General features: G+C 56.4%; 9 long non-coding RNA genes across 16 annotated transcripts; all 9 read right to left on the reverse strand.

Moving 5' to 3' along the window:
* Positions 1–160: 160 nt before the first annotated feature.
* On the reverse strand, positions 161–5539 carry LOC135425708 (uncharacterized). The gene is made up of 3 exons (XR_010435712.1): positions 5425–5539; positions 5219–5343; positions 161–347 (listed from the first exon to the last, which is right to left on the reverse strand). It is a non-coding gene; the product is annotated as an uncharacterized LOC135425708 (long non-coding RNA).
* LOC135425710 (uncharacterized) lies at positions 3861–5169 on the reverse strand. Its single transcript, XR_010435714.1, has 2 exons — positions 4925–5169; positions 3861–4393 (listed from the first exon to the last, which is right to left on the reverse strand). It is a non-coding gene; the product is annotated as an uncharacterized LOC135425710 (long non-coding RNA).
* Positions 5540–6304: 765 nt separating the features above from the next.
* On the reverse strand, positions 6305–9174 carry LOC135425721 (uncharacterized). Of its 4 annotated transcripts, none has more exons than XR_010435720.1 (3): positions 8970–9174; positions 7579–8227; positions 6305–6395 (listed from the first exon to the last, which is right to left on the reverse strand). It is a non-coding gene; the product is annotated as an uncharacterized LOC135425721 (long non-coding RNA). The 4 variants fall into 4 exon arrangements; XR_010435719.1 differs by having other exon boundaries at positions 7575–8227; XR_010435721.1 differs by lacking the exon at positions 6305–6395 and adding an exon at positions 7252–7470.
* Positions 9175–10420: 1246 nt separating this feature from the next.
* On the reverse strand, positions 10421–11921 carry LOC135425722 (uncharacterized). 2 transcript variants are annotated; one of them, XR_010435723.1, is made up of 2 exons: positions 11779–11921; positions 10421–10953 (listed from the first exon to the last, which is right to left on the reverse strand). It is a non-coding gene; the product is annotated as an uncharacterized LOC135425722 (long non-coding RNA). The 2 variants fall into 2 exon arrangements; XR_010435724.1 differs by lacking the exon at positions 11779–11921 and adding an exon at positions 11485–11729.
* A 285-nt stretch (positions 11922–12206) lies between these two features.
* On the reverse strand, positions 12207–17571 carry LOC135425779 (uncharacterized). Its single transcript, XR_010435754.1, has 3 exons — positions 17466–17571; positions 17260–17384; positions 12207–12390 (listed from the first exon to the last, which is right to left on the reverse strand). It is a non-coding gene; the product is annotated as an uncharacterized LOC135425779 (long non-coding RNA).
* Positions 15902–17066, reverse strand: LOC135425780 (uncharacterized). Its single transcript, XR_010435755.1, has 2 exons — positions 16966–17066; positions 15902–16434 (listed from the first exon to the last, which is right to left on the reverse strand). It is a non-coding gene; the product is annotated as an uncharacterized LOC135425780 (long non-coding RNA).
* Positions 17572–18772: 1201 nt separating the features above from the next.
* Positions 18773–24127, reverse strand: LOC135425752 (uncharacterized). Its single transcript, XR_010435739.1, has 3 exons — positions 24013–24127; positions 23807–23931; positions 18773–18946 (listed from the first exon to the last, which is right to left on the reverse strand). It is a non-coding gene; the product is annotated as an uncharacterized LOC135425752 (long non-coding RNA).
* LOC135425753 (uncharacterized) lies at positions 22449–23757 on the reverse strand. The gene is made up of 2 exons (XR_010435740.1): positions 23513–23757; positions 22449–22981 (listed from the first exon to the last, which is right to left on the reverse strand). It is a non-coding gene; the product is annotated as an uncharacterized LOC135425753 (long non-coding RNA).
* Positions 24128–24892: 765 nt separating the features above from the next.
* LOC135425723 (uncharacterized) lies at positions 24893–27762 on the reverse strand. 4 transcript variants are annotated; one of them, XR_010435726.1, is made up of 3 exons: positions 27558–27762; positions 26167–26815; positions 24893–24983 (listed from the first exon to the last, which is right to left on the reverse strand). It is a non-coding gene; the product is annotated as an uncharacterized LOC135425723 (long non-coding RNA). The 4 variants fall into 4 exon arrangements; XR_010435725.1 differs by having other exon boundaries at positions 26163–26815; XR_010435727.1 differs by lacking the exon at positions 24893–24983 and adding an exon at positions 25840–26058.
* Between the last annotated feature and the right edge of the window lie 67 nt (positions 27763–27829).

The following is a 27829-nucleotide window of genomic DNA, read 5'->3' on the forward strand; positions in this document are numbered from 1 at the left end:
GCTCTGCTCCTGCCAGGCACCGGGGCTCCCCCAGAGGGGCTTTGCCAAGCATCCAAGGGAAATTAAAATTACAGCCTGGGCAGGAAATTAAAATTACAGTCCGGCAGGACCGCTCCTGGCCAAGGCCACCGGTCCCTGCAAGTCAGACCACTCACCACCCGGGGCGAGGATTATCGGGGGCACGCCTCCAGCTTTCATTCTCCAGAAACTCCAGTTCTTTCTGGCACCGCTTGCCAGAAAGTCTTCCCCTGCTGGAAGAGGTCACTTTAGTCTTTCGAGGGGCCAGACTGCCAAAGCCCGGCCAGTCCATTCCCACAAGGAAAGGTAGCTTGGTCTTGGACAGGATACTGGGAGGGAGACACAAAATAAAAGTTTAATTTAAAACTTCCTGGAAGAGAAAGCAATTCAAACATAAGGCAGACAAGACTCGTGCAAAACTGAATTACACTGGACTTCAAAGGAGAATTATTTCCCTCTGCACCTCAGAGAACCCCAATTTTCACCCAGGTCCTGCTTGCCATCGTCCAACAAAACGTGCTGACAAAATTTTTCATGATGACAGTGGAGAGCTATTAAATGCACACTGCACAGGGAAGCTGAGCCTGCCCCTGGATCCCTGCAAGTGTTCCAGGCCAGGCTGGATGGGACTTGGAGCATCCAACCGGGGATGAGAGTGGAAGGCGTCCCTGCCCACGGAAGGCAGGGTGGCCTTTGAAGGTCCCCTTCAAACCAAATCGCTCTGGGATTCCCCTCCAAAATCACTACCCAAGAGACACAGCAAGCAAAGCAGAGGGACTGCACTCCCAGCTTTTCTTACCTGCAGGCACACAGCACGTTGGACATAAAAGCCACAGGGTTAGTCCTGCCAGAGGTGTCCGGCACATCCACGGCAACCGAAGGGAAAGAGGGAGCCTGGGAACACAGAGTAAAAGACACTTTAATTAGGAGTACACCGAGCACTGGCCAGGTCATTCACACAGACAGCTTCAGCGTCCAGTCACACAAAAAGCACTTACCTACCAGGGCCTCAGTTAGGATGGCTCCTGACGCTGACACCTCCGTTTGCCCCGGGGGGTCAAGAATAACATCCCTGGGAAGAAGTCACCCCGAACAACAAAAAGGGAAAATTAGTGAAGCACGGGGTCCTCTTCTGACTAGATTGCCACCAGCATTCCATAGCAAATGCCATGACTATTCTGTTACAGACGAGAAAACCCTGTTCTCCCAAACAAACAGCGAGGAGATTTATGGGCACGCCTGAAAATCTCCTGTGAGGAACGTTTTGTAACTAAGGAGCAGGTGCTACCTTGAGTTGAAGGCATCGATTTGACAGACACTTAGTACAGCAAACTCTTCAGCAGAGCAATTAATTGCTGCCTATTTGAACAGCAGGGGAGAGAAAATGACAGTCTAATAGAAGACAAGAAAAGCAGAACCGGAATCAGCAGACTTTTCTTCCATCTCTCCCGAGAAAGTCTAGTTTACCTGTTCTAATTCTGTGCCCTTTTCTACATGAAACTTAGACCAAGGCTGAAAAAACAACTAGAAAACACGGAGAGAAGCTTTTTAGAATTTCACAGGATTTTCCCAAACCGATCCCAGAGAAGCAAAACTCGGTAGAATGTACTCACCCCGAGGCATTTTGTCTTTTTTCCATAAGCTTCATCACCTGATTGAAAAAGCAGAGTAGAGGCTCACAACAGGAAAACGTCATCTTCATTTCCTAAAAGAAGCTACATCAATTTGCACAGCTGCAGGCGTGTATCCAGACGTTAAAGTCTTTCAGCTTTTCAGAGGGTGAGAATGCCCTGCTAAGGAAGGCTGAAAAATGCTCGGAGCCTGCCCAGGTCAAAGAGCCCCTCGATTTTGTCTGTGTTCCAGTCCCTGGCTAAAGAAACGGCAGAAGAAGCGCAGTTGTTGCTTGCCTTTTCCCTCAGAGGTTTTGCCAGGCGCCGGGCCAGCCCGGGCACTGCGGGGGAAGGCCGGCAGTGCCCAAACCCCGCCGCTTTCCCGGGGGCGTCGCTTGCGAGAGCGCCCCCGAGCGCCGGGCCCTGCCTCACAGTCGCCGCCTGGCGGACACGGCCGGGAGCGGCACTGCAGCCGCGCGCGGCACTGCAGCCGCCCCCCCCCCCCCCCACCTTGGCGAGACCCGCGGCGCCTTTCGCGCGTACGGGCCTTTGTTCCCGAAAACCTGCCCTTGCCTAGGAAAAGCTGAGCAATTCACAGAGTTGCTGTTTCTATCCCAGCTTCCCAAAGGATTTCTCTCTCCCGGCAGCGCAGACAGGGTCCCCGAGGCAGCGCAGACCCTCCCCGCGGGGGGGGTGGGGGGGCGCAATGCCAGGGCACATCCGAACCCAGCCCTGCGGCGGCACGCAGGTGCAAGTTTCTCCGCAGAGGCGAGAAACTTGCCTGTCGCTTCCCCTGCCTGCAGTCGCCGATGGCCGCGGGAGAGGCAGAAGAGCGGCCGCGCCCAGCTTACCCCGGGGACGATCTCCGTGGGATCTGGCGCCGTGGGTCGCTTCCTGGGGAGGGGGGGGGAAGGCGGCGGCGCAGCTCCGACAGCATCTCCAGGGCACGGCGGGAGCGGGAGCGGAGGGGAGCGGGGGGGGGGGGAGCGGGGACGGGAGAGGAGGGGAGCGGAGCGGAACGAGGCGGGCGGGCGGAGCGCCGCGCGCGCGGCGCCGAGGGGGGCTGCCCGCGCCGGTGCCCGCCGCCGCCCACGAACCTGCCGCCCGCGCCCGGCGCCGCCGAGCGCCCCGCCCTGTCCCCACAGCGGGAAGCGGCGCGGCGAGACGGCGCTGCGGGCGCGGGGCGGGGGTCCGGGTCGGGGCGGAGGTCAGGCACCAGGTTTAAACGCCTCTCTGAGGCGGGAGGGGGGGGGGGGGGGGGGGGGGGGGGGAGCCTCTCACCGCCGTCTTGAGTGTGGCGTCGGCTAAGTTCCGGTCCTGGAGGCGCCATCTTGAGTGTGGCGTCCGGGCGAACTTCCGGGCCGGGGCCGCCATCTTTAGTGTGGTCGTTCCGGTCCTGGCGGCGCCATCTTTACTGTGGGCTTGGCGGACTTCCGGGCCGGGGCCGCCATCTTTAGTGTGGTCGTTCCGGTCCTGGCGGCGCCATCTTTACTGTGGGCTTGGCGGACTTCCGCGCCGGGGCCTGGAGGACTTCCGGTCGCTCTCTACTTCCGGTGACCGAGTTTACCCAAATTAGCGTCCCTCCTGGCTAATTTCTGCGCTTTCACCCCAAAAAATCTTCATGTTATTCCCCCCACACACACCCCGGGAGAGACGGGAGACCGCCAGTCCCGCCCTGCCGCCGGAACCGGCCCTTAACTCGAGCAGGGAGCGCTGCGCCGGCACGAGAGCCACTGCGCATGCGTCGCCGGTCCCGCTCCTGCCTGCCCTTGCTTACCACGTGATCGCCGGCGTCTTGCCAACGACTGCGCATGCGCCGGCGTCGCCACCTCGGCTCCCCCCCCCACCCCGCCGCCCGACCTCCCGGCTTCGCTTTCTTACTGCGGCTCCCCCTCCACTTTTTCGGCTCCCTGGGCTTCCCTCACCCACATTTTGGGGTCCCCTTCTCACATTTTTGGGGTGATGACCCCGCAATTTACGGTTCGGGGGGGGGGGAGGAGAGGAAACGGGGTGCCCAAGAAGGGGTTTCTTTTTTTTTTTTTTCTTTTTCTCTTTTATTTCATTTTCATTTTATTTCCTTTTTAGGTTTTTTGCCTTTTTTTTTTAAAATTTTCTTTTGTTTTTTATATTTCCTTTTTTTTATTTCGTTTAGTTTTTATTCTCTTTATTTTTCATTTTCTCTCCCAGTGCTCCCCAGTAACACCCAGTGCTCCCCAACAACCCCCAGTAACACCCAGTGCTCCCCAGTAAACACCCAGTGCTCCCCAACAACCCCCAGTAACACCCAGTGCTCCCCAAAAATTGACCCAAAACCGACCCAAATCACCCCAAAAGCTGACCCAAAACTGACCCCAAAACCTGACCCAAAACTGACCCAAATCACCCCAAACAATGACCCAAAACTGACCCCAAAACCTGACCCAAATCATCCAAAAAACTGACCCCAAACTCTGCATTTATTTGGCATCATTTCCTCTCAAAAACAACATCTCCAATTTAGCCATCATTTTAAAATCATCCCAGGAATCAAAAGGGACTGGAAAACACACAGAAATCATTCCTACACCCACCAAATCTTTAGGAATTGGAACCCGATTCCCTCATCTCCCTCCTGGTTTTTCTTGGCTGGAAAACCTGATGATCCCCGCTGGCTATTTTTAGGCTGCTTTTCTTCCACAGCTCCTTTCTCCCAGCTGAAACCTCCTGGCACATTCAGGGCTTATCTGGAGGGAAGCCCCTCTGAAGTATTTCCTCTCGTGGCAATTCTGTGGGATGAAGAAGTAAAAAAAGCACGTCAAGAGCTCCTTCTACCCCCTTCCTTCGCAAACACCCTCCCAGTTTGTCCTTGGCTGCTCCATCCCCCCGGCACCCGCACCCGACGCTTCGGCTCCGCTGGCAAAGGGACAGCAAGTGCACAAGCAAGTTCAGTGCTGGGCAGGGGCTCCCTGGGGAACGGCACTTCAGTGCTTTAGTCCGTGGCCTTTCCTGCTGCCCTCCCTCCCGGAGGCAGAGGATGACCCGGCCCTTGTTTCTCCCACGCTCGCAGACCCAGGTCCTGCTCCTTTGGCCCCACTTTTCTTGGCAGACCCGGCCTCATTTTCCAGGGTCCCCAGGAAACTTCTGCACTTGACCCATTGCTGAGTGCAGAGCACAGGGCAAGGGAAGGACAAATTTCTCGGCACCCACCCCCTGGAATTTTCCTTCTCCGCAGCACGCTCCCGTTCCCGCTGTCTCCGCACGAGTCCTCCTTCTCCCAGCACCTCAGAGAATGTCCTTTTCACCCGGGTCCCGCTTACCGGCGTCCAACAAAACACGCTGACAACATTTTTCAGGATGCCAGGGGAGAGATATTAGAGCACACTGCACAGGGAAGCTGAGCCTGCCCCTGGATCCCTGCAAGTGTTCCAGGCCAGGCTGGACGGGACTTGGAGCAACCGGGGATGAGAGGGGAAGGTGTCCCTGCCCACGGAAGACAGGGTGGCCTTTGAAGGTCCCCTTCAAACCAAATCGCTCTGGGATTCCCCTCCAAAATCACTACCAAAGAGACACAGTAATCAAAGCAGAGGGACCGCACTCCCAGCTTTTCTTACCTGCAGGCACACGCAGCACAGCACGTTGGACATAAAAGCCACGGGGTTAGTCCTGCCAGAGGCGTCCGGCACACCCACGTCGACCGAAGGGAAAGAGGGAGCCTGGGAACACGGAGTAAAAGACACTTTAATTAGGAGTACACTGAGCAACAGCCAGGTCATTCACACAGACAGCTTCACTGTCCAGTCATACAAAAAGCACTCACCGAGGCCTCAGTTAGGATGGTTCCTGACGCTGACCGGGTGAATGCCTCCCTGGAAGCCCGCTCCGCTCATGCCAGGCACTAGGGCTCCCCCAGAAGGGCTTTGCCAAGCGTCCAAGGGAAATTAAAATTACAGCCTGGGCAGGAAATTAAAATTACAGTCCGGCAGGACCGCTCCTGGCCAAGGCCACCGGTCCCTGCAAGTCAGACCACTCACCACCCGGGGCGAGGATTATCGGGGGCACGCCTCCAGCTTTCATTCTCCAGAAACTCCAGTTCTTTCTGGCACCGCTTGCCAGAAAGTCTTCCCCTGCTGGAAGAGGTCACTTTAGTCTTTCGAGGGGCCAGACTGCCAAAGCCCGGCCAGTCCATTCCCACAAGGAAAGGTAGCTTGGTCTTGGACAGGATACTGGGGGGGAGACACAAAATAAAAGTTTAATTTAAAACTTCCTGGAAGAGAAAGCAATTCAAACATAAGGCAGACAAGACTCGTGCAAAACTGAATTACACTGGACTTCAAAGGAGAATTATTTCCCTCTGCACCTCAGAGAACCCCAATTTTCACCCAGGTCCTGCTTGCCATCGTCCAACAAAACGTGCTGACAAAATTTTTCATGATGACAGTGGAGAGCTATTAAATGCACACTGCACAGGGAACCTGAGGCTGCCCCTGGATCCCTGCAAGTGTTCCAGGCCGGGCTGGATGGGACTTGGAGCATCCAACCGGGGATGAGAGTGGAAGGTGCCCCTGCCCACGGAAGGCAGGGTGGCCTTTGAAGGTCCCCTTCAAACCAAATCGCTCTGGGATTCCCCTCCAAAATCACTACCCAAGAGACACAGCAAGCAAAGCAGAGGGACTGCACTCCCAGCTTTTCTTACCTGCAGGCACACAGCACGTTGGACATAAAAGCCACGGGGTTAGTCCTGCCAGAGGCGTCCGGCACACCCACGTCGGCCGAAGGGAAAGAGGGAGCCTGGGAACACGGAGTAAAAGACACTTTAATTAGGAGTACACTGAGCAACAGCCAGGTCATTCACACAGACAGCTTCACTGTCCAGTCATACAAAAAGCACTCACCGAGGCCTCAGTTAGGATGGTTCCTGACGCTGACCGGGTGAATGCCTCCCTGGAAGCCCGCTCCGCTCCTGCCAGGCACCGGGGCTCCCCCAGAGGGGCTTTGCCAAGCGTCCAAGGGAAATTAAAATTACAGCCTGGGCAGGAAATTAAAATTACAGTCCGGCAGGACCGCTCCTGGCCAAGGCCACCGGTCCCTGCAAGTCAGACCACTCACCACCCGGGGCGAGGATTATCGGGGGCACGCCTCCAGCTTTCATTCTCCAGAAACTCCAGTTCTTTCTGGCACCGCTTGCCAGAAAGTCTTCCCCTGCTGGAAGAGGTCACTTTAGTCTTTCGAGGGGCCAGACTGCCAAAGCCCGGCCAGTCCATTCCCACAAGGAAAGGTAGCTTGGTCTTGGACAGGATACTGGGGGGGAGACACAAAATAAAAGTTTAATTTAAAACTTCCTGGAAGAGAAAGCAATTCAAACATAAGGCAGACAAGACTCGTGCAAAACTGAATTACACTGGACTTCAAAGGAGAATTATTTCCCTCTGCACCTCAGAGAACCCCAATTTTCACCCAGGTCCTGCTTGCCATCGTCCAACAAAACGTGCTGACAAAATTTTTCATGATGACAGTGGAGAGCTATTAAATGCACACTGCACAGGGAACCTGAGGCTGCCCCTGGATCCCTGCAAGTGTTCCAGGCCGGGCTGGATGGGACTTGGAGCATCCAACCGGGGATGAGAGTGGAAGGCGTCCCTGCCCACGGAAGGCAGGGTGGCCTTTGAAGGTCCCCTTCAAACCAAATCGCTCTGGGATTCCCCTCCAAAATCACTACCCAAGAGACACAGCAAGCAAAGCAGAGGGACTGCACTCCCAGCTTTTCTTACCTGCAGGCACACAGCACGTTGGACATAAAAGCCACAGGGTTAGTCCTGCCAGAGGTGTCCGGCACATCCACGGCAACCGAAGGGAAAGAGGGAGCCTGGGAACACAGAGTAAAAGACACTTTAATTAGGAGTACACCGAGCACTGGCCAGGTCATTCACACAGACAGCTTCAGCGTCCAGTCACACAAAAAGCACTTACCTACCAGGGCCTCAGTTAGGATGGCTCCTGACGCTGACACCTCCGTTTGCCCCGGGGGGTCAAGAATAACATCCCTGGGAAGAAGTCACCCCGAACAACAAAAAGGGAAAATTAGTGAAGCACGGGGTCCTCTTCTGACTAGATTGCCACCAGCATTCCATAGCAAATGCCATGACTATTCTGTTACAGACGAGAAAACCCTGTTCTCCCAAACAAACAGCGAGGAGATTTATGGGCACGCCTGAAAATCTCCTGTGAGGAACGTTTTGTAACTAAGGAGCAGGTGCTACCTTGAGTTGAAGGCATCGATTTGACAGACACTTAGTACAGCAAACTCTTCAGCAGAGCAATTAATTGCTGCCTATTTGAACAGCAGGGGAGAGAAAATGACAGTCTAATAGAAGACAAGAAAAGCAGAACCGGAATCAGCAGACTTTTCTTCCATCTCTCCCGAGAAAGTCTAGTTTACCTGTTCTAATTCTGTGCCCTTTTCTACATGAAACTTAGACCAAGGCTGAAAAAACAACTAGAAAACACGGAGAGAAGCTTTTTAGAATTTCACAGGATTTTCCCAAACCGATCCCAGAGAAGCAAAACTCGGTAGAATGTACTCACCCCGAGGCATTTTGTCTTTTTTCCATAAGCTTCATCACCTGATTGAAAAAGCAGAGTAGAGGCTCACAACAGGAAAACGTCATCTTCATTTCCTAAAAGAAGCTACATCAATTTGCACAGCTGCAGGCGTGTATCCAGACGTTAAAGTCTTTCAGCTTTTCAGAGGGTGAGAATGCCCTGCTAAGGAAGGCTGAAAAATGCTCGGAGCCTGCCCAGGTCAAAGAGCCCCTCGATTTTGTCTGTGTTCCAGTCCCTGGCTAAAGAAACGGCAGAAGAAGCGCAGTTGTTGCTTGCCTTTTCCCTCAGAGGTTTTGCCAGGCGCCGGGCCAGCCCGGGCACTGCGGGGGAAGGCCGGCAGTGCCCAAACCCCGCCGCTTTCCCGGGGGCGTCGCTTGCGAGAGCGCCCCCGAGCGCCGGGCCCTGCCTCACAGTCGCCGCCTGGCGGACACGGCCGGGAGCGGCACTGCAGCCGCGCGCGGCACTGCAGCCGCCCCCCCCCCCCCCCCCACCTTGGCGAGACCCGCGGCGCCTTTCGCGCGTACGGGCCTTTGTTCCCGAAAACCTGCCCTTGCCTAGGAAAAGCTGAGCAATTCACAGAGTTGCTGTTTCTATCCCAGCTTCCCAAAGGATTTCTCTCTCCCGGCAGCGCAGACAGGGTCCCCGAGGCAGCGCAGACCCTCCCCGCGGGGGGGGTGGGGGGGCGCAATGCCAGGGCACATCCGAACCCAGCCCTGCGGCGGCACGCAGGTGCAAGTTTCTCCGCAGAGGCGAGAAACTTGCCTGTCGCTTCCCCTGCCTGCAGTCGCCGATGGCCGCGGGAGAGGCAGAAGAGCGGCCGCGCCCAGCTTACCCCGGGGACGATCTCCGTGGGATCTGGCGCCGTGGGTCGCTTCCTGGGGAGGGGGGGGGAAGGCGGCGGCGCAGCTCCGACAGCATCTCCAGGGCACGGCGGGAGCGGGAGCGGAGGGGAGCGGGGGGGGGGGGAGCGGGGACGGGAGAGGAGGGGAGCGGAGCGGAACGAGGCGGGCGGGCGGAGCGCCGCGCGCGCGGCGCCGAGGGGGGCTGCCCGCGCCGGTGCCCGCCGCCGCCCACGAACCTGCCGCCCGCGCCCGGCGCCGCCGAGCGCCCCGCCCTGTCCCCACAGCGGGAAGCGGCGCGGCGAGACGGCGCTGCGGGCGCGGGGCGGGGGTCCGGGTCGGGGCGGAGGTCAGGCACCAGGTTAAACGCCTCTCTGAGGCGGGAGGGGGGGGGGGGGGGGGGGGGGGGGGAGCCTCTCACCGCCGTCTTGAGTGTGGCGTCGGCTAAGTTCCGGTCCTGGAGGCGCCATCTTGAGTGTGGCGTCCGGGCGAACTTCCGGGCCGGGGCCGCCATCTTTAGTGTGGTCGTTCCGGTCCTGGCGGCGCCATCTTTACTGTGGGCTTGGCGGACTTCCGGGCCGGGGCCGCCATCTTTAGTGTGGTCGTTCCGGTCCTGGCGGCGCCATCTTTACTGTGGGCTTGGCGGACTTCCGCGCCGGGGCCTGGAGGACTTCCGGTCGCTCTCTACTTCCGGTGACCGAGTTTACCCAAATTAGCGTCCCTCCTGGCTAATTTCTGCGCTTTCACCCCAAAAAATCTTCATGTTATTCCCCCCACACACACCCCGGGAGAGACGGGAGACCGCCAGTCCCGCCCTGCCGCCGGAACCGGCCCTTAACTCGAGCAGGGAGCGCTGCGCCGGCACGAGAGCCACTGCGCATGCGTCGCCGGTCCCGCTCCTGCCTGCCCTTGCTTACCACGTGATCGCCGGCGTCTTGCCAACGACTGCGCATGCGCCGGCGTCGCCACCTCGGCTCCCCCCCCCTACCCCGCCGCCCGACCGCCCGGCTTCGCTTTCTTACTGCGGCTCCCCCTCCACTTTTTCGGCTCCCTGGGCTTCCCTCACCCACATTTTGGGGTCCCCTTCTCACATTTTTGGGGTGATGACCCCGCAATTTACGGTTCGGGGGGGGGGGGGAGGAGAGGAAACGGGGTGCCCAAGAAGGGGTTTCTTTTTTTTTTTTTTTCTTTTTCTCTTTTATTTCATTTTCATTTTATTTCCTTTTTAGGTTTTTTGCCTTTTTTTTTTTAAATTTTCTTTTGTTTTTTATATTTCCTTTTTTATTTCGTTTAGTTTTTATTCTCTTTATTTTTCATTTTCTCTCCCAGTGCTCCCCAGTAACACCCAGTGCTCCCCAACAACCCCCAGTAACACCCAGTGCTCCCCAGTAAACACCCAGTGCTCCCCAACAACCCCCAGTAACACCCAGTGCTCCCCAAAAATTGACCCAAAACCGACCCAAATCACCCCAAAAGCTGACCCAAAACTGACCCCAAAACCTGACCCAAAACTGACCCAAATCACCCCAAACAATGACCCAAAACTGACCCCAAAACCTGACCCAAATCATCCAAAAAACTGACCCCAAACTCTGCATTTATTTGGCATCATTTCCTCTCAAAAACAACATCTCCAATTTAGCCATCATTTTAAAATCATCCCAGGAATCAAAAGGGACTGGAAAACACACAGAAATCATTCCTACACCCACCAAATCTTTAGGAATTGGAACCCGATTCCCTCATCTCCCTCCTGGTTTTTCTTGGCTGGAAAACCTGATGATCCCCGCTGGCTATTTTTAGGCTGCTTTTCTTCCACAGCTCCTTTCTCCCAGCTGAAACCTCCTGGCACATTCAGGGCTTATCTGGAGGGAAGCCCCTCTGAAGTATTTCCTCTCGTGGCAATTCTGTGGGATGAAGAAGTAAAAAAAGCACGTCAAGAGCTCCTTCTACCCCCTTCCTTCGCAAACACCCTCCCAGTTTGTCCTTGGCTGCTCCATCCCCCCGGCACCCGCACCCGACGCTTCGGCTCCGCTGGCAAAGGGACAGCAAGTGCACAAGCAAGTTCAGTGCTGGGCAGGGGCTCCCTGGGGAACGGCACTTCAGTGCTTTAGTCCGTGGCCTTTCCTGCTGCCCTCCCTCCCGGAGGCAGAGGATGACCCGGCCCTTGTTTCTCCCACGCTCGCAGACCCAGGTCCTGCTCCTTTGGCCCCACTTTTCTTGGCAGACCCGGCCTCATTTTCCAGGGTCCCCAGGAAACTTCTGCACTTGACCCATTGCTGAGTGCAGAGCACAGGGCAAGGGAAGGACAAATTTCTCGGCACCCACCCCCTGGAATTTTCCTTCTCCGCAGCACGCTCCCGTTCCCGCTGTCTCCGCACGAGTCCTCCTTCTCCCAGCACCTCAGAGAATGTCCTTTTCACCCGGGTCCCGCTTACCGGCGTCCAACAAAACACGCTGACAACATTTTTCAGGATGCCAGGGGAGAGATATTAGAGCACACTGCACAGGGAAGCTGAGCCTGCCCCTGGATCCCTGCAAGTGTTCCAGGCCAGGCTGGACGGGACTTGGAGCAACCGGGGATGAGAGGGGAAGGTGTCCCTGCCCACGGAAGACAGGGTGGCCTTTGAAGGTCCCCTTCAAACCAAATCGCTCTGGGATTCCCCTCCAAAATCACTACCAAAGAGACACAGTAATCAAAGCAGAGGGACCGCACTCCCAGCTTTTCTTACCTGCAGGCACACGCAGCACAGCACGTTGGACATAAAAGCCACGGGGTTAGTCCTGCCAGAGGCGTCCGGCACACCCACGTCGACCGAAGGGAAAGAGGGAGCCTGGGAACACGGAGTAAAAGACACTTTAATTAGGAGTACACTGAGCAACAGCCAGGTCATTCACACAGACAGCTTCACTGTCCAGTCATACAAAAAGCACTCACCGAGGCCTCAGTTAGGATGGTTCCTGACGCTGACCGGGTGAATGCCTCCCTGGAAGCCCGCTCCGCTCATGCCAGGCACTAGGGCTCCCCCAGAAGGGCTTTGCCAAGCGTCCAAGGGAAATTAAAATTACAGCCTGGGCAGGAAATTAAAATTACAGTCCGGCAGGACCGCTCCTGGCCAAGGCCACCGGTCCCTGCAAGTCAGACCACTCACCACCCGGGGCGAGGATTATCGGGGGCACGCCTCCAGCTTTCATTCTCCAGAAACTCCAGTTCTTTCTGGCACCGCTTGCCAGAAAGTCTTCCCCTGCTGGAAGAGGTCACTTTAGTCTTTCGAGGGGCCAGACTGCCAAAGCCCGGCCAGTCCATTCCCACAAGGAAAGGTAGCTTGGTCTTGGACAGGATACTGGGGGGGAGACACAAAATAAAAGTTTAATTTAAAACTTCCTGGAAGAGAAAGCAATTCAAACATAAGGCAGACAAGACTCGTGCAAAACTGAATTACACTGGACTTCAAAGGAGAATTATTTCCCTCTGCACCTCAGAGAACCCCAATTTTCACCCAGGTCCTGCTTGCCATCGTCCAACAAAACGTGCTGACAAAATTTTTCATGATGACAGTGGAGAGCTATTAAATGCACACTGCACAGGGAACCTGAGGCTGCCCCTGGATCCCTGCAAGTGTTCCAGGCCGGGCTGGATGGGACTTGGAGCATCCAACCGGGGATGAGAGTGGAAGGCGTCCCTGCCCACGGAAGGCAGGGTGGCCTTTGAAGGTCCCCTTCAAACCAAATCGCTCTGGGATTCCCCTCCAAAATCACTACCCAAGAGACACAGCAAGCAAAGCAGAGGGACTGCACTCCCAGCTTTTCTTACCTGCAGGCACACAGCACGTTGGACATAAAAGCCACAGGGTTAGTCCTGCCAGAGGTGTCCGGCACATCCACGGCAACCGAAGGGAAAGAGGGAGCCTGGGAACACGGAGTAAAAGACACTTTAATTAGGAGTACACTGAGCAACAGCCAGGTCATTCACACAGACAGCTTCACTGTCCAGTCACACAAAAAGCACTTACCTACCAGGGCCTCAGTTAGGATGGCTCCTGACGCTGACACCTCCGTTTGCCCCGGGGGGTCAAGAATAACATCCCTGGGAAGAAGTCACCCCGAACAACAAAAAGGGAAAATTAGTGAAGCACGGGGTCCTCTTCTGACTAGATTGCCACCAGCATTCCATAGCAAATGCCATGACTATTCTGTTACAGACGAGAAAACCCTGTTCTCCCAAACAAACAGCGAGGAGATTTATGGGCACGCCTGAAAATCTCCTGTGAGGAACGTTTTGTAACTAAGGAGCAGGTGCTACCTTGAGTTGAAGGCATCGATTTGACAGACACTTAGTACAGCAAACTCTTCAGCAGAGCAATTAATTGCTGCCTATTTGAACAGCAGGGGAGAGAAAATGACAGTCTAATAGAAGACAAGAAAAGCAGAACCGGAATCAGCAGACTTTTCTTCCATCTCTCCCGAGAAAGTCTAGTTTACCTGTTCTAATTCTGTGCCCTTTTCTACATGAAACTTAGACCAAGGCTGAAAAAACAACTAGAAAACACGGAGAGAAGCTTTTTAGAATTTCACAGGATTTTCCCAAACCGATCCCAGAGAAGCAAAACTCGGTAGAATGTACTCACCCCGAGGCATTTTGTCTTTTTTCCATAAGCTTCATCACCTGATTGAAAAAGCAGAGTAGAGGCTCACAACAGGAAAACGTCATCTTCATTTCCTAAAAGAAGCTACATCAATTTGCACAGCTGCAGGCGTGTATCCAGACGTTAAAGTCTTTCAGCTTTTCAGAGGGTGAGAATGCCCTGCTAAGGAAGGCTGAAAAATGCTCGGAGCCTGCCCAGGTCAAAGAGCCCCTCGATTTTGTCTGTGTTCCAGTCCCTGGCTAAAGAAACGGCAGAAGAAGCGCAGTTGTTGCTTGCCTTTTCCCTCAGAGGTTTTGCCAGGCGCCGGGCCAGCCCGGGCACTGCGGGGGAAGGCCGGCAGTGCCCAAACCCCGCCGCTTTCCCGGGGGCGTCGCTTGCGAGAGCGCCCCCGAGCGCCGGGCCCTGCCTCACAGTCGCCGCCTGGCGGACACGGCCGGGAGCGGCACTGCAGCCGCGCGCGGCACTGCAGCCGCCCCCCCCCCCCCCCCCCACCTTGGCGAGACCCGCGGCGCCTTTCGCGCGTACGGGCCTTTGTTCCCGAAAACCTGCCCTTGCCTAGGAAAAGCTGAGCAATTCACAGAGTTGCTGTTTCTATCCCAGCTTCCCAAAGGATTTCTCTCTCCCGGCAGCGCAGACAGGGTCCCCGAGGCAGCGCAGACCCTCCCCGCGGGGGGGGGTGGGGGGGCGCAATGCCAGGGCACATCCGAACCCAGCCCTGCGGCGGCACGCAGGTGCAAGTTTCTCCGCAGAGGCGAGAAACTTGCCTGTCGCTTCCCCTGCCTGCAGTCGCCGATGGCCGCGGGAGAGGCAGAAGAGCGGCCGCGCCCAGCTTACCCCGGGGACGATCTCCGTGGGATCTGGCGCCGTGGGTCGCTTCCTGGGGAGGGGGGGGGGAAGGCGGCGGCGCAGCTCCGACAGCATCTCCAGGGCACGGCGGCGGAGCGGGAGCGGAGGGGAGCGGGGGGGGGGGGAGCGGGGACGGGAGAGGAGGGGAGCGGAGCGGAACGAGGCGGGCGGGCGGAGCGCCGCGCGCGCGGCGCCGAGGGGGGCTGCCCGCGCCGGTGCCCGCCGCCGCCCACGAACCTGCCGCCCGCGCCCGGCGCCGCCGAGCGCCCCGCCCTGTCCCCACAGCGGGAAGCGGCGCGGCGAGACAGCGCTGCTGGCGCGGGGCGGGGGTCCGGGTCGGGGCGGAGGTCAGGCACCAGGTTAAACGCCTCTCTGAGGCGGGAAGGGGGGGCGGGGGGGGGGGCCTCTCACCGCCGTCTTGAGTGTGGCGTCGGCTAAGTTCCGGTCCTGGAGGCGCCATCTTGAGTGTGGCGTCCGGGCGAACTTCCGGGCCGGGGCCGCCATCTTTAGTGTGGTCGTTCCGGTCCTGGCGGCGCCATCTTTACTGTGGGCTTGGCGGACTTCCGGGCCGGGGCCGCCATCTTTAGTGTGGTCGTTCCGGTCCTGGCGGCGCCATCTTTACTGTGGGCTTGGCGGACTTCCGCGCCGGGGCCTGGAGGACTTCCGGTCGCTCTCTACTTCCGGTGACCGAGTTTACCCAAATTAGCGTCCCTCCTGGCTAATTTCTGCGCTTTCACCCCAAAAAATCTTCATGTTATTCCCCCCACACACACCCCGGGAGAGACGGGAGACCGCCAGTCCCGCCCTGCCGCCGGAACCGGCCCTTAACTCGAGCAGGGAGCGCTGCGCCGGCACGAGAGCCACTGCGCATGCGTCGCCGGTCCCGCTCCTGCCTGCCCTTGCTTACCACGTGATCGCCGGCGTCTTGCCAACGACTGCGCATGCGCCGGCGTCGCCACCTCGGCTCCCCCCCCCACCCCGCCGCCCGACCGCCCGGCTTCGCTTTCTTACTGCGGCTCCCCCTCCACTTTTTCGGCTCCCTGGGCTTCCCTCACCCACATTTTGGGGTCCCCTTCTCACATTTTTGGGGTGATGACCCCGCAATTTACGGTTCGGGGGAGGGGGGAGGAGAGGAAACGGGGTGCCCAAGAAGGGGTTTCTTTTTTTTTTTTTTTCTTTTTCTCTTTTATTTCATTTTCATTTTATTTCCTTTTTAGGTTTTTTGCCTTTTTTTTTTTTAAATTTTCTTTTGTTTTTTATATTTCCTTTTTTATTTCGTTTAGTTTTTATTCTCTTTATTTTTCATTTTCTCTCCCAGTGCTCCCCAGTAACACCCAGTGCTCCCCAACAACCCCCAGTAACACCCAGTGCTCCCCAGTAAACACCCAGTGCTCCCCAACAACCCCCAGTAACACCCAGTGCTCCCCAAAAATTGACCCAAAACCGACCCAAATCACCCCAAAAGCTGACCCAAAACTGACCCCAAAACCTGACCCAAAACTGACCCAAATCACCCCAAACAATGACCCAAAACTGACCCCAAAACCTGACCCAAATCATCCAAAAAACTGACCCCAAACTCTGCATTTATTTGGCATCATTTCCTCTCAAAAACAACATCTCCAATTTAGCCATCATTTTAAAATCATCCCAGGAATCAAAAGGGACTGGAAAACACACAGAAATCATTCCTACACCCACCAAATCTTTAGGAATTGGAACCCGATTCCCTCATCTCCCTCCTGGTTTTTCTTGGCTGGAAAACCTGATGATCCCCGCTGGCTATTTTTAGGCTGCTTTTCTTCCACAGCTCCTTTCTCCCAGCTGAAACCTCCTGGCACATTCAGGGCTTATCTGGAGGGAAGCCCCTCTGAAGTATTTCCTCTCGTGGCAATTCTGTGGGATGAAGAAGTAAAAAAAGCACGTCAAGAGCTCCTTCTACCCCCTTCCTTCGCAAACACCCTCCCAGTTTGTCCTTGGCTGCTCCATCCCCCCGGCACCCGCACCCGACGCTTCGGCTCCGCTGGCAAAGGGACAGCAAGTGCACAAGCAAGTTCAGTGCTGGGCAGGGGCTCCCTGGGGAACGGCACTTCAGTGCTTTAGTCCGTGGCCTTTCCTGCTGCCCTCCCTCCCGGAGGCAGAGGATGACCCGGCCCTTGTTTCTCCCACGCTCGCAGACCCAGGTCCTGCTCCTTTGGCCCCACTTTTCTTGGCAGACCCGGCCTCATTTTCCAGGGTCCCCAGGAAACTTCTGCACTTGACCCATTGCTGAGTGCAGAGCACAGGGCAAGGGAAGGACAAATTTCTCGGCACCCACCCCCTGGAATTTTCCTTCTCCGCAGCACGCTCCCGTTCCCGCTGTCTCCGCACGAGTCCTCCTTCTCCCAGCACCTCAGAGAATGTCCTTTTCACCCGGGTCCCGCTTACCGGCGTCCAACAAAACACGCTGACAACATTTTTCAGGATGCCAGGGGAGAGATATTAGAGCACACTGCACAGGGAAGCTGAGCCTGCCCCTGGATCCCTGCAAGTGTTCCAGGCCAGGCTGGACGGGACTTGGAGCAACCGGGGATGAGAGGGGAAGGTGCCCCTGCCCACGGAAGACAGGGTGGCCTTTGAAGGTCCCCTTCAAACCAAATCGCTCTGGGATTCCCCTCCAAAATCACTACCAAAGAGACACAGTAATCAAAGCAGAGGGACCGCACTCCCAGCTTTTCTTACCTGCAGGCACACGCAGCACAGCACGTTGGACATAAAAGCCACGGGGTTAGTCCTGCCAGAGGCGTCCGGCACACCCACGTCGACCGAAGGGAAAGAGGGAGCCTGGGAACACGGAGTAAAAGACACTTTAATTAGGAGTACACTGAGCAACAGCCAGGTCATTCACACAGACAGCTTCACTGTCCAGTCATACAAAAAGCACTCACCGAGGCCTCAGTTAGGATGGTTCCTGACGCTGACCGGGTGAATGCCTCCCTGGAAGCCCGCTCTGCTCCTGCCAGGCACTAGGGCTCCCCCAGAAGGGCTTTGCCAAGCGTCCAAGGGAAATTAAAATTACAGCCTGGGCAGGAAATTAAAATTACAGTCCGGCAGGACCGCTCCTGGCCAAGGCCACCGGTCCCTGCAAGTCAGACCACTCACCACCCGGGGCGAGGATTATCGGGGGCACGCCTCCAGCTTTCATTCTCCAGAAACTCCAGTTCTTTCTGGCACCGCTTGCCAGAAAGTCTTCCCCTGCTGGAAGAGGTCACTTTAGTCTTTCGAGGGGCCAGACTGCCAAAGCCCGGCCAGTCCATTCCCACAAGGAAAGGTAGCTTGGTCTTGGACAGGATACTGGGGGGGAGACACAAAATAAAAGTTTAATTTAAAACTTCCTGGAAGAGAAAGCAATTCAAACATAAGGCAGACAAGACTCGTGCAAAACTGAATTACACTGGACTTCAAAGGAGAATTATTTCCCTCTGCACCTCAGAGAACCCCAATTTTCACCCAGGTCCTGCTTGCCATCGTCCAACAAAACGTGCTGACAAAATTTTTCATGATGACAGTGGAGAGCTATTAAATGCACACTGCACAGGGAACCTGAGGCTGCCCCTGGATCCCTGCAAGTGTTCCAGGCCGGGCTGGATGGGACTTGGAGCATCCAACCGGGGATGAGAGTGGAAGGTGCCCCTGCCCACGGAAGGCAGGGTGGCCTTTGAAGGTCCCCTTCAAACCAAATCGCTCTGGGATTCCCCTCCAAAATCACTACCCAAGAGACACAGCAAGCAAAGCAGAGGGACTGCACTCCCAGCTTTTCTTACCTGCAGGCACACAGCACGTTGGACATAAAAGCCACAGGGTTAGTCCTGCCAGAGGCGTCCGGCACACCCACGTCGACCGAAGGGAAAGAGGGAGCCTGGGAACACGGAGTAAAAGACACTTTAATTAGGAGTACACTGAGCAACAGCCAGGTCATTCACACAGACAGCTTCACTGTCCAGTCATACAAAAAGCACTCACCGAGGCCTCAGTTAGGATGGTTCCTGACGCTGACCGGGTGAATGCCTCCCTGGAAGCCCGCTCTGCTCCTGCCAGGCACCGGGGCTCCCCCAGAGGGGCTTTGCCAAGCGTCCAAGGGAAATTAAAATTACAGCCTGGGCAGGAAATTAAAATTACAGTCCGGCAGGACCGCTCCTGGCCAAGGCCACCGGTCCCTGCAAGTCAGACCACTCACCACCCGGGGCGAGGATTATCGGGGGCACGCCTCCAGCTTTCATTCTCCAGAAACTCCAGTTCTTTCTGGCACCGCTTGCCAGAAAGTCTTCCCCTGCTGGAAGAGGTCACTTTAGTCTTTCGAGGGGCCAGACTGCCAAAGCCCGGCCAGTCCATTCCCACAAGGAAAGGTAGCTTGGTCTTGGACAGGATACTGGGGGGGAGACACAAAATAAAAGTTTAATTTAAAACTTCCTGGAAGAGAAAGCAATTCAAACATAAGGCAGACAAGACTCGTGCAAAACTGAATTACACTGGACTTCAAAGGAGAATTATTTCCCTCTGCACCTCAGAGAACCCAAATTTTCACCCAGGTCCTGCTTGCCATCGTCCAACAAAACGTGCTGACAAAATTTTTCATGATGACAGTGGAGAGCTATTAAATGCACACTGCACAGGGAACCTGAGGCTGCCCCTGGATCCCTGCAAGTGTTCCAGGCCGGGCTGGATGGGACTTGGAGCATCCAACCGGGGATGAGAGTGGAAGGCGTCCCTGCCCACGGAAGGCAGGGTGGCCTTTGAAGGTCCCCTTCAAACCAAATCGCTCTGGGATTCCCCTCCAAAATCACTACCCAAGAGACACAGCAAGCAAAGCAGAGGGACTGCACTCCCAGCTTTTCTTACCTGCAGGCACACAGCACGTTGGACATAAAAGCCACAGGGTTAGTCCTGCCAGAGGTGTCCGGCACATCCACGGCAACCGAAGGGAAAGAGGGAGCCTGGGAACACGGAGTAAAAGACACTTTAATTAGGAGTACACTGAGCAACAGCCAGGTCATTCACACAGACAGCTTCACTGTCCAGTCACACAAAAAGCACTTACCTACCAGGGCCTCAGTTAGGATGGCTCCTGACGCTGACACCTCCGTTTGCCCCGGGGGGTCAAGAATAACATCCCTGGGAAGAAGTCACCCCGAACAACAAAAAGGGAAAATTAGTGAAGCACGGGGTCCTCTTCTGACTAGATTGCCACCAGCATTCCATAGCAAATGCCATGACTATTCTGTTACAGACGAGAAAACCCTGTTCTCCCAAACAAACAGCGAGGAGATTTATGGGCACGCCTGAAAATCTCCTGTGAGGAACGTTTTGTAACTAAGGAGCAGGTGCTACCTTGAGTTGAAGGCATCGATTTGACAGACACTTAGTACAGCAAACTCTTCAGCAGAGCAATTAATTGCTGCCTATTTGAACAGCAGGGGAGAGAAAATGACAGTCTAATAGAAGACAAGAAAAGCAGAACCGGAATCAGCAGACTTTTCTTCCATCTCTCCTGAGAAAGTCTAGTTTACCTGTTCTAATTCTGTGCCCTTTTCTACATGAAACTTAGACCAAGGCTGAAAAAACAACTAGAAAACACGGAGAGAAGCTTTTTAGAATTTCACAGGATTTTCCCAAACCGATCCCAGAGAAGCAAAACTCGGTAGAATGTACTCACCCCGAGGCATTTTGTCTTTTTTCCATAAGCTTCATCACCTGATTGAAAAAGCAGAGTAGAGGCTCACAACAGGAAAACGTCATCTTCATTTCCTAAAAGAAGCTACATCAATTTGCACAGCTGCAGGCGTGTATCCAGACGTTAAAGTCTTTCAGCTTTTCAGAGGGTGAGAATGCCCTGCTAAGGAAGGCTGAAAAATGCTCGGAGCCTGCCCAGGTCAAAGAGCCCCTCGATTTTGTCTGTGTTCCAGTCCCTGGCTAAAGAAACGGCAGAAGAAGCGCAGTTGTTGCTTGCCTTTTCCCTCAGAGGTTTTGCCAGGCGCCGGGCCAGCCCGGGCACTGCGGGGGAAGGCCGGCAGTGCCCAAACCCCGCCGCTTTCCCGGGGGCGTCGCTTGCGAGAGCGCCCCCGAGCGCCGGGCCCTGCCTCACAGTCGCCGCCTGGCGGACACGGCCGGGAGCGGCACTGCAGCCGCGCGCGGCACTGCAGCCGCCCCCCCCCCCCCCCACCTTGGCGAGACCCGCGGCGCCTTTCGCGCGTACGGGCCTTTGTTCCCGAAAACCTGCCCTTGCCTAGGAAAAGCTGAGCAATTCACAGAGTTGCTGTTTCTATCCCAGCTTCCCAAAGGATTTCTCTCTCCCGGCAGCGCAGACAGGGTCCCCGAGGCAGCGCAGACCCTCCCCGCGGGGGGGGTGGGGGGGCGCAATGCCAGGGCACATCCGAACCCAGCCCTGCGGCGGCACGCAGGTGCAAGTTTCTCCGCAGAGGCGAGAAACTTGCCTGTCGCTTCCCCTGCCTGCAGTCGCCGATGGCCGCGGGAGAGGCAGAAGAGCGGCCGCGCCCAGCTTACCCCGGGGACGATCTCCGTGGGATCTGGCGCCGTGGGTCGCTTCCTGGGGAGGGGGGGGGAAGGCGGCGGCGCAGCTCCGACAGCATCTCCAGGGCACGGCGGGAGCGGGAGCGGAGGGGAGCGGGGGGGGGGGGAGCGGGGACGGGAGAGGAGGGGAGCGGAGCGGAACGAGGCGGGCGGGCGGAGCGCCGCGCGCGCGGCGCCGAGGGGGGCTGCCCGCGCCGGTGCCCGCCGCCGCCCACGAACCTGCCGCCCGCGCCCGGCGCCGCCGAGCGCCCCGCCCTGTCCCCACAGCGGGAAGCGGCGCGGCGAGACGGCGCTGCTGGCGCGGGGCGGGGGTCCGGGTCGGGGCGGAGGTCAGGCACCAGGTTAAACGCCTCTCTGAGGCGGGAAGGGGGGGGGGGGGGGGGGCCTCTCACCGCCGTCTTGAGTGTGGCGTCGGCTAAGTTCCGGTCCTGGAGGCGCCATCTTGAGTGTGGCGTCCGGGCGAACTTCCGGGCCGGGGCCGCCATCTTTAGTGTGGTCGTTCCGGTCCTGGCGGCGCCATCTTTACTGTGGGCTTGGCGGACTTCCGGGCCGGGGCCGCCATCTTTAGTGTGGTCGTTCCGGTCCTGGCGGCGCCATCTTTACTGTGGGCTTGGCGGACTTCCGCGCCGGGGCCTGGAGGACTTCCGGTCGCTCTCTACTTCCGGTGACCGAGTTTACCCAAATTAGCGTCCCTCCTGGCTAATTTCTGCGCTTTCACCCCAAAAAATCTTCATGTTATTCCCCCCACACACACCCCGGGAGAGACGGGAGACCGCCAGTCCCGCCCTGCCGCCGGAACCGGCCCTTAACTCGAGCAGGGAGCGCTGCGCCGGCACGAGAGCCACTGCGCATGCGTCGCCGGTCCCGCTCCTGCCTGCCCTTGCTTACCACGTGATCGCCGGCGTCTTGCCAACGACTGCGCATGCGCCGGCGTCGCCACCTCGGCTCCCCCCCCCACCCCGCCGCCCGACCTCCCGGCTTCGCTTTCTTACTGCGGCTCCCCCTCCACTTTTTCGGCTCCCTGGGCTTCCCTCACCCACATTTTGGGGTCCCCTTCTCACATTTTTGGGGTGATGACCCCGCAATTTACGGTTCGGGGGGGGGGGAGGAGAGGAAACGGGGTGCCCAAGAAGGGGTTTCTTTTTTTTTTTTTTCTTTTTCTCTTTTATTTCATTTTCATTTTATTTCCTTTTTAGGTTTTTTGCCTTTTTTTTTTAAAATTTTCTTTTGTTTTTTATATTTCCTTTTTTTTATTTCGTTTAGTTTTTATTCTCTTTATTTTTCATTTTCTCTCCCAGTGCTCCCCAGTAACACCCAGTGCTCCCCAACAACCCCCAGTAACACCCAGTGCTCCCCAGTAAACACCCAGTGCTCCCCAACAACCCCCAGTAACACCCAGTGCTCCCCAAAAATTGACCCAAAACCGACCCAAATCACCCCAAAAGCTGACCCAAAACTGACCCCAAAACCTGACCCAAAACTGACCCAAATCACCCCAAACAATGACCCAAAACTGACCCCAAAACCTGACCCAAATCATCCAAAAAACTGACCCCAAACTCTGCATTTATTTGGCATCATTTCCTCTCAAAAACAACATCTCCAATTTAGCCATCATTTTAAAATCATCCCAGGAATCAAAAGGGACTGGAAAACACACAGAAATCATTCCTACACCCACCAAATCTTTAGGAATTGGAACCCGATTCCCTCATCTCCCTCCTGGTTTTTCTTGGCTGGAAAACCTGATGATCCCCGCTGGCTATTTTTAGGCTGCTTTTCTTCCACAGCTCCTTTCTCCCAGCTGAAACCTCCTGGCACATTCAGGGCTTATCTGGAGGGAAGCCCCTCTGAAGTATTTCCTCTCGTGGCAATTCTGTGGGATGAAGAAGTAAAAAAAGCACGTCAAGAGCTCCTTCTACCCCCTTCCTTCGCAAACACCCTCCCAGTTTGTCCTTGGCTGCTCCATCCCCCCGGCACCCGCACCCGACGCTTCGGCTCCGCTGGCAAAGGGACAGCAAGTGCACAAGCAAGTTCAGTGCTGGGCAGGGGCTCCCTGGGGAACGGCACTTCAGTGCTTTAGTCCGTGGCCTTTCCTGCTGCCCTCCCTCCCGGAGGCAGAGGATGACCCGGCCCTTGTTTCTCCCACGCTCGCAGACCCAGGTCCTGCTCCTTTGGCCCCACTTTTCTTGGCAGACCCGGCCTCATTTTCCAGGGTCCCCAGGAAACTTCTGCACTTGACCCATTGCTGAGTGCAGAGCACAGGGCAAGGGAAGGACAAATTTCTCGGCACCCACCCCCTGGAATTTTCCTTCTCCGCAGCACGCTCCCGTTCCCGCTGTCTCCGCACGAGTCCTCCTTCTCCCAGCACCTCAGAGAATGTCCTTTTCACCCGGGTCCCGCTTACCGGCGTCCAACAAAACACGCTGACAACATTTTTCAGGATGCCAGGGGAGAGATATTAGAGCACACTGCACAGGGAAGCTGAGCCTGCCCCTGGATCCCTGCAAGTGTTCCAGGCCAGGCTGGACGGGACTTGGAGCAACCGGGGATGAGAGGGGAAGGTGTCCCTGCCCACGGAAGACAGGGTGGCCTTTGAAGGTCCCCTTCAAACCAAATCGCTCTGGGATTCCCCTCCAAAATCACTACCAAAGAGACACAGTAATCAAAGCAGAGGGACCGCACTCCCAGCTTTTCTTACCTGCAGGCACACGCAGCACAGCACGTTGGACATAAAAGCCACGGGGTTAGTCCTGCCAGAGGCGTCCGGCACACCCACGTCGACCGAAGGGAAAGAGGGAGCCTGGGAACACGGAGTAAAAGACACTTTAATTAGGAGTACACTGAGCAACAGCCAGGTCATTCACACAGACAGCTTCACTGTCCAGTCATACAAAAAGCACTCACCGAGGCCTCAGTTAGGATGGTTCCTGACGCTGACCGGGTGAATGCCTCCCTGGAAGCCCGCTCCGCTCATGCCAGGCACTAGGGCTCCCCCAGAAGGGCTTTGCCAAGCGTCCAAGGGAAATTAAAATTACAGCCTGGGCAGGAAATTAAAATTACAGTCCGGCAGGACCGCTCCTGGCCAAGGCCACCGGTCCCTGCAAGTCAGACCACTCACCACCCGGGGCGAGGATTATCGGGGGCACGCCTCCAGCTTTCATTCTCCAGAAACTCCAGTTCTTTCTGGCACCGCTTGCCAGAAAGTCTTCCCCTGCTGGAAGAGGTCACTTTAGTCTTTCGAGGGGCCAGACTGCCAAAGCCCGGCCAGTCCATTCCCACAAGGAAAGGTAGCTTGGTCTTGGACAGGATACTGGGGGGGAGACACAAAATAAAAGTTTAATTTAAAACTTCCTGGAAGAGAAAGCAATTCAAACATAAGGCAGACAAGACTCGTGCAAAACTGAATTACACTGGACTTCAAAGGAGAATTATTTCCCTCTGCACCTCAGAGAACCCCAATTTTCACCCAGGTCCTGCTTGCCATCGTCCAACAAAACGTGCTGACAAAATTTTTCATGATGACAGTGGAGAGCTATTAAATGCACACTGCACAGGGAACCTGAGGCTGCCCCTGGATCCCTGCAAGTGTTCCAGGCCGGGCTGGATGGGACTTGGAGCATCCAACCGGGGATGAGAGTGGAAGGTGCCCCTGCCCACGGAAGGCAGGGTGGCCTTTGAAGGTCCCCTTCAAACCAAATCGCTCTGGGATTCCCCTCCAAAATCACTACCCAAGAGACACAGCAAGCAAAGCAGAGGGACTGCACTCCCAGCTTTTCTTACCTGCAGGCACACAGCACGTTGGACATAAAAGCCACGGGGTTAGTCCTGCCAGAGGCGTCCGGCACACCCACGTCGGCCGAAGGGAAAGAGGGAGCCTGGGAACACGGAGTAAAAGACACTTTAATTAGGAGTACACTGAGCAACAGCCAGGTCATTCACACAGACAGCTTCACTGTCCAGTCATACAAAAAGCACTCACCGAGGCCTCAGTTAGGATGGTTCCTGACGCTGACCGGGTGAATGCCTCCCTGGAAGCCCGCTCCGCTCCTGCCAGGCACCGGGGCTCCCCCAGAGGGGCTTTGCCAAGCGTCCAAGGGAAATTAAAATTACAGCCTGGGCAGGAAATTAAAATTACAGTCCGGCAGGACCGCTCCTGGCCAAGGCCACCGGTCCCTGCAAGTCAGACCACTCACCACCCGGGGCGAGGATTATCGGGGGCACGCCTCCAGCTTTCATTCTCCAGAAACTCCAGTTCTTTCTGGCACCGCTTGCCAGAAAGTCTTCCCCTGCTGGAAGAGGTCACTTTAGTCTTTCGAGGGGCCAGACTGCCAAAGCCCGGCCAGTCCATTCCCACAAGGAAAGGTAGCTTGGTCTTGGACAGGATACTGGGGGGGAGACACAAAATAAAAGTTTAATTTAAAACTTCCTGGAAGAGAAAGCAATTCAAACATAAGGCAGACAAGACTCGTGCAAAACTGAATTACACTGGACTTCAAAGGAGAATTATTTCCCTCTGCACCTCAGAGAACCCCAATTTTCACCCAGGTCCTGCTTGCCATCGTCCAACAAAACGTGCTGACAAAATTTTTCATGATGACAGTGGAGAGCTATTAAATGCACACTGCACAGGGAACCTGAGGCTGCCCCTGGATCCCTGCAAGTGTTCCAGGCCGGGCTGGATGGGACTTGGAGCATCCAACCGGGGATGAGAGTGGAAGGCGTCCCTGCCCACGGAAGGCAGGGTGGCCTTTGAAGGTCCCCTTCAAACCAAATCGCTCTGGGATTCCCCTCCAAAATCACTACCCAAGAGACACAGCAAGCAAAGCAGAGGGACTGCACTCCCAGCTTTTCTTACCTGCAGGCACACAGCACGTTGGACATAAAAGCCACAGGGTTAGTCCTGCCAGAGGTGTCCGGCACATCCACGGCAACCGAAGGGAAAGAGGGAGCCTGGGAACACAGAGTAAAAGACACTTTAATTAGGAGTACACCGAGCACTGGCCAGGTCATTCACACAGACAGCTTCAGCGTCCAGTCACACAAAAAGCACTTACCTACCAGGGCCTCAGTTAGGATGGCTCCTGACGCTGACACCTCCGTTTGCCCCGGGGGGTCAAGAATAACATCCCTGGGAAGAAGTCACCCCGAACAACAAAAAGGGAAAATTAGTGAAGCACGGGGTCCTCTTCTGACTAGATTGCCACCAGCATTCCATAGCAAATGCCATGACTATTCTGTTACAGACGAGAAAACCCTGTTCTCCCAAACAAACAGCGAGGAGATTTATGGGCACGCCTGAAAATCTCCTGTGAGGAACGTTTTGTAACTAAGGAGCAGGTGCTACCTTGAGTTGAAGGCATCGATTTGACAGACACTTAGTACAGCAAACTCTTCAGCAGAGCAATTAATTGCTGCCTATTTGAACAGCAGGGGAGAGAAAATGACAGTCTAATAGAAGACAAGAAAAGCAGAACCGGAATCAGCAGACTTTTCTTCCATCTCTCCCGAGAAAGTCTAGTTTACCTGTTCTAATTCTGTGCCCTTTTCTACATGAAACTTAGACCAAGGCTGAAAAAACAACTAGAAAACACGGAGAGAAGCTTTTTAGAATTTCACAGGATTTTCCCAAACCGATCCCAGAGAAGCAAAACTCGGTAGAATGTACTCACCCCGAGGCATTTTGTCTTTTTTCCATAAGCTTCATCACCTGATTGAAAAAGCAGAGTAGAGGCTCACAACAGGAAAACGTCATCTTCATTTCCTAAAAGAAGCTACATCAATTTGCACAGCTGCAGGCGTGTATCCAGACGTTAAAGTCTTTCAGCTTTTCAGAGGGTGAGAATGCCCTGCTAAGGAAGGCTGAAAAATGCTCGGAGCCTGCCCAGGTCAAAGAGCCCCTCGATTTTGTCTGTGTTCCAGTCCCTGGCTAAAGAAACGGCAGAAGAAGCGCAGTTGTTGCTTGCCTTTTCCCTCAGAGGTTTTGCCAGGCGCCGGGCCAGCCCGGGCACTGCGGGGGAAGGCCGGCAGTGCCCAAACCCCGCCGCTTTCCCGGGGGCGTCGCTTGCGAGAGCGCCCCCGAGCGCCGGGCCCTGCCTCACAGTCGCCGCCTGGCGGACACGGCCGGGAGCGGCACTGCAGCCGCGCGCGGCACTGCAGCCGCCCCCCCCCCCCCCCCCACCTTGGCGAGACCCGCGGCGCCTTTCGCGCGTACGGGCCTTTGTTCCCGAAAACCTGCCCTTGCCTAGGAAAAGCTGAGCAATTCACAGAGTTGCTGTTTCTATCCCAGCTTCCCAAAGGATTTCTCTCTCCCGGCAGCGCAGACAGGGTCCCCGAGGCAGCGCAGACCCTCCCCGCGGGGGGGGTGGGGGGGCGCAATGCCAGGGCACATCCGAACCCAGCCCTGCGGCGGCACGCAGGTGCAAGTTTCTCCGCAGAGGCGAGAAACTTGCCTGTCGCTTCCCCTGCCTGCAGTCGCCGATGGCCGCGGGAGAGGCAGAAGAGCGGCCGCGCCCAGCTTACCCCGGGGACGATCTCCGTGGGATCTGGCGCCGTGGGTCGCTTCCTGGGGAGGGGGGGGGAAGGCGGCGGCGCAGCTCCGACAGCATCTCCAGGGCACGGCGGGAGCGGGAGCGGAGGGGAGCGGGGGGGGGGGGAGCGGGGACGGGAGAGGAGGGGAGCGGAGCGGAACGAGGCGGGCGGGCGGAGCGCCGCGCGCGCGGCG

This window comes from Pseudopipra pipra, chromosome 22, assembly GCF_036250125.1.
Source record: "Pseudopipra pipra isolate bDixPip1 chromosome 22, bDixPip1.hap1, whole genome shotgun sequence".
Taxonomy (NCBI): domain Eukaryota; kingdom Metazoa; phylum Chordata; class Aves; order Passeriformes; family Pipridae; genus Pseudopipra; species Pseudopipra pipra.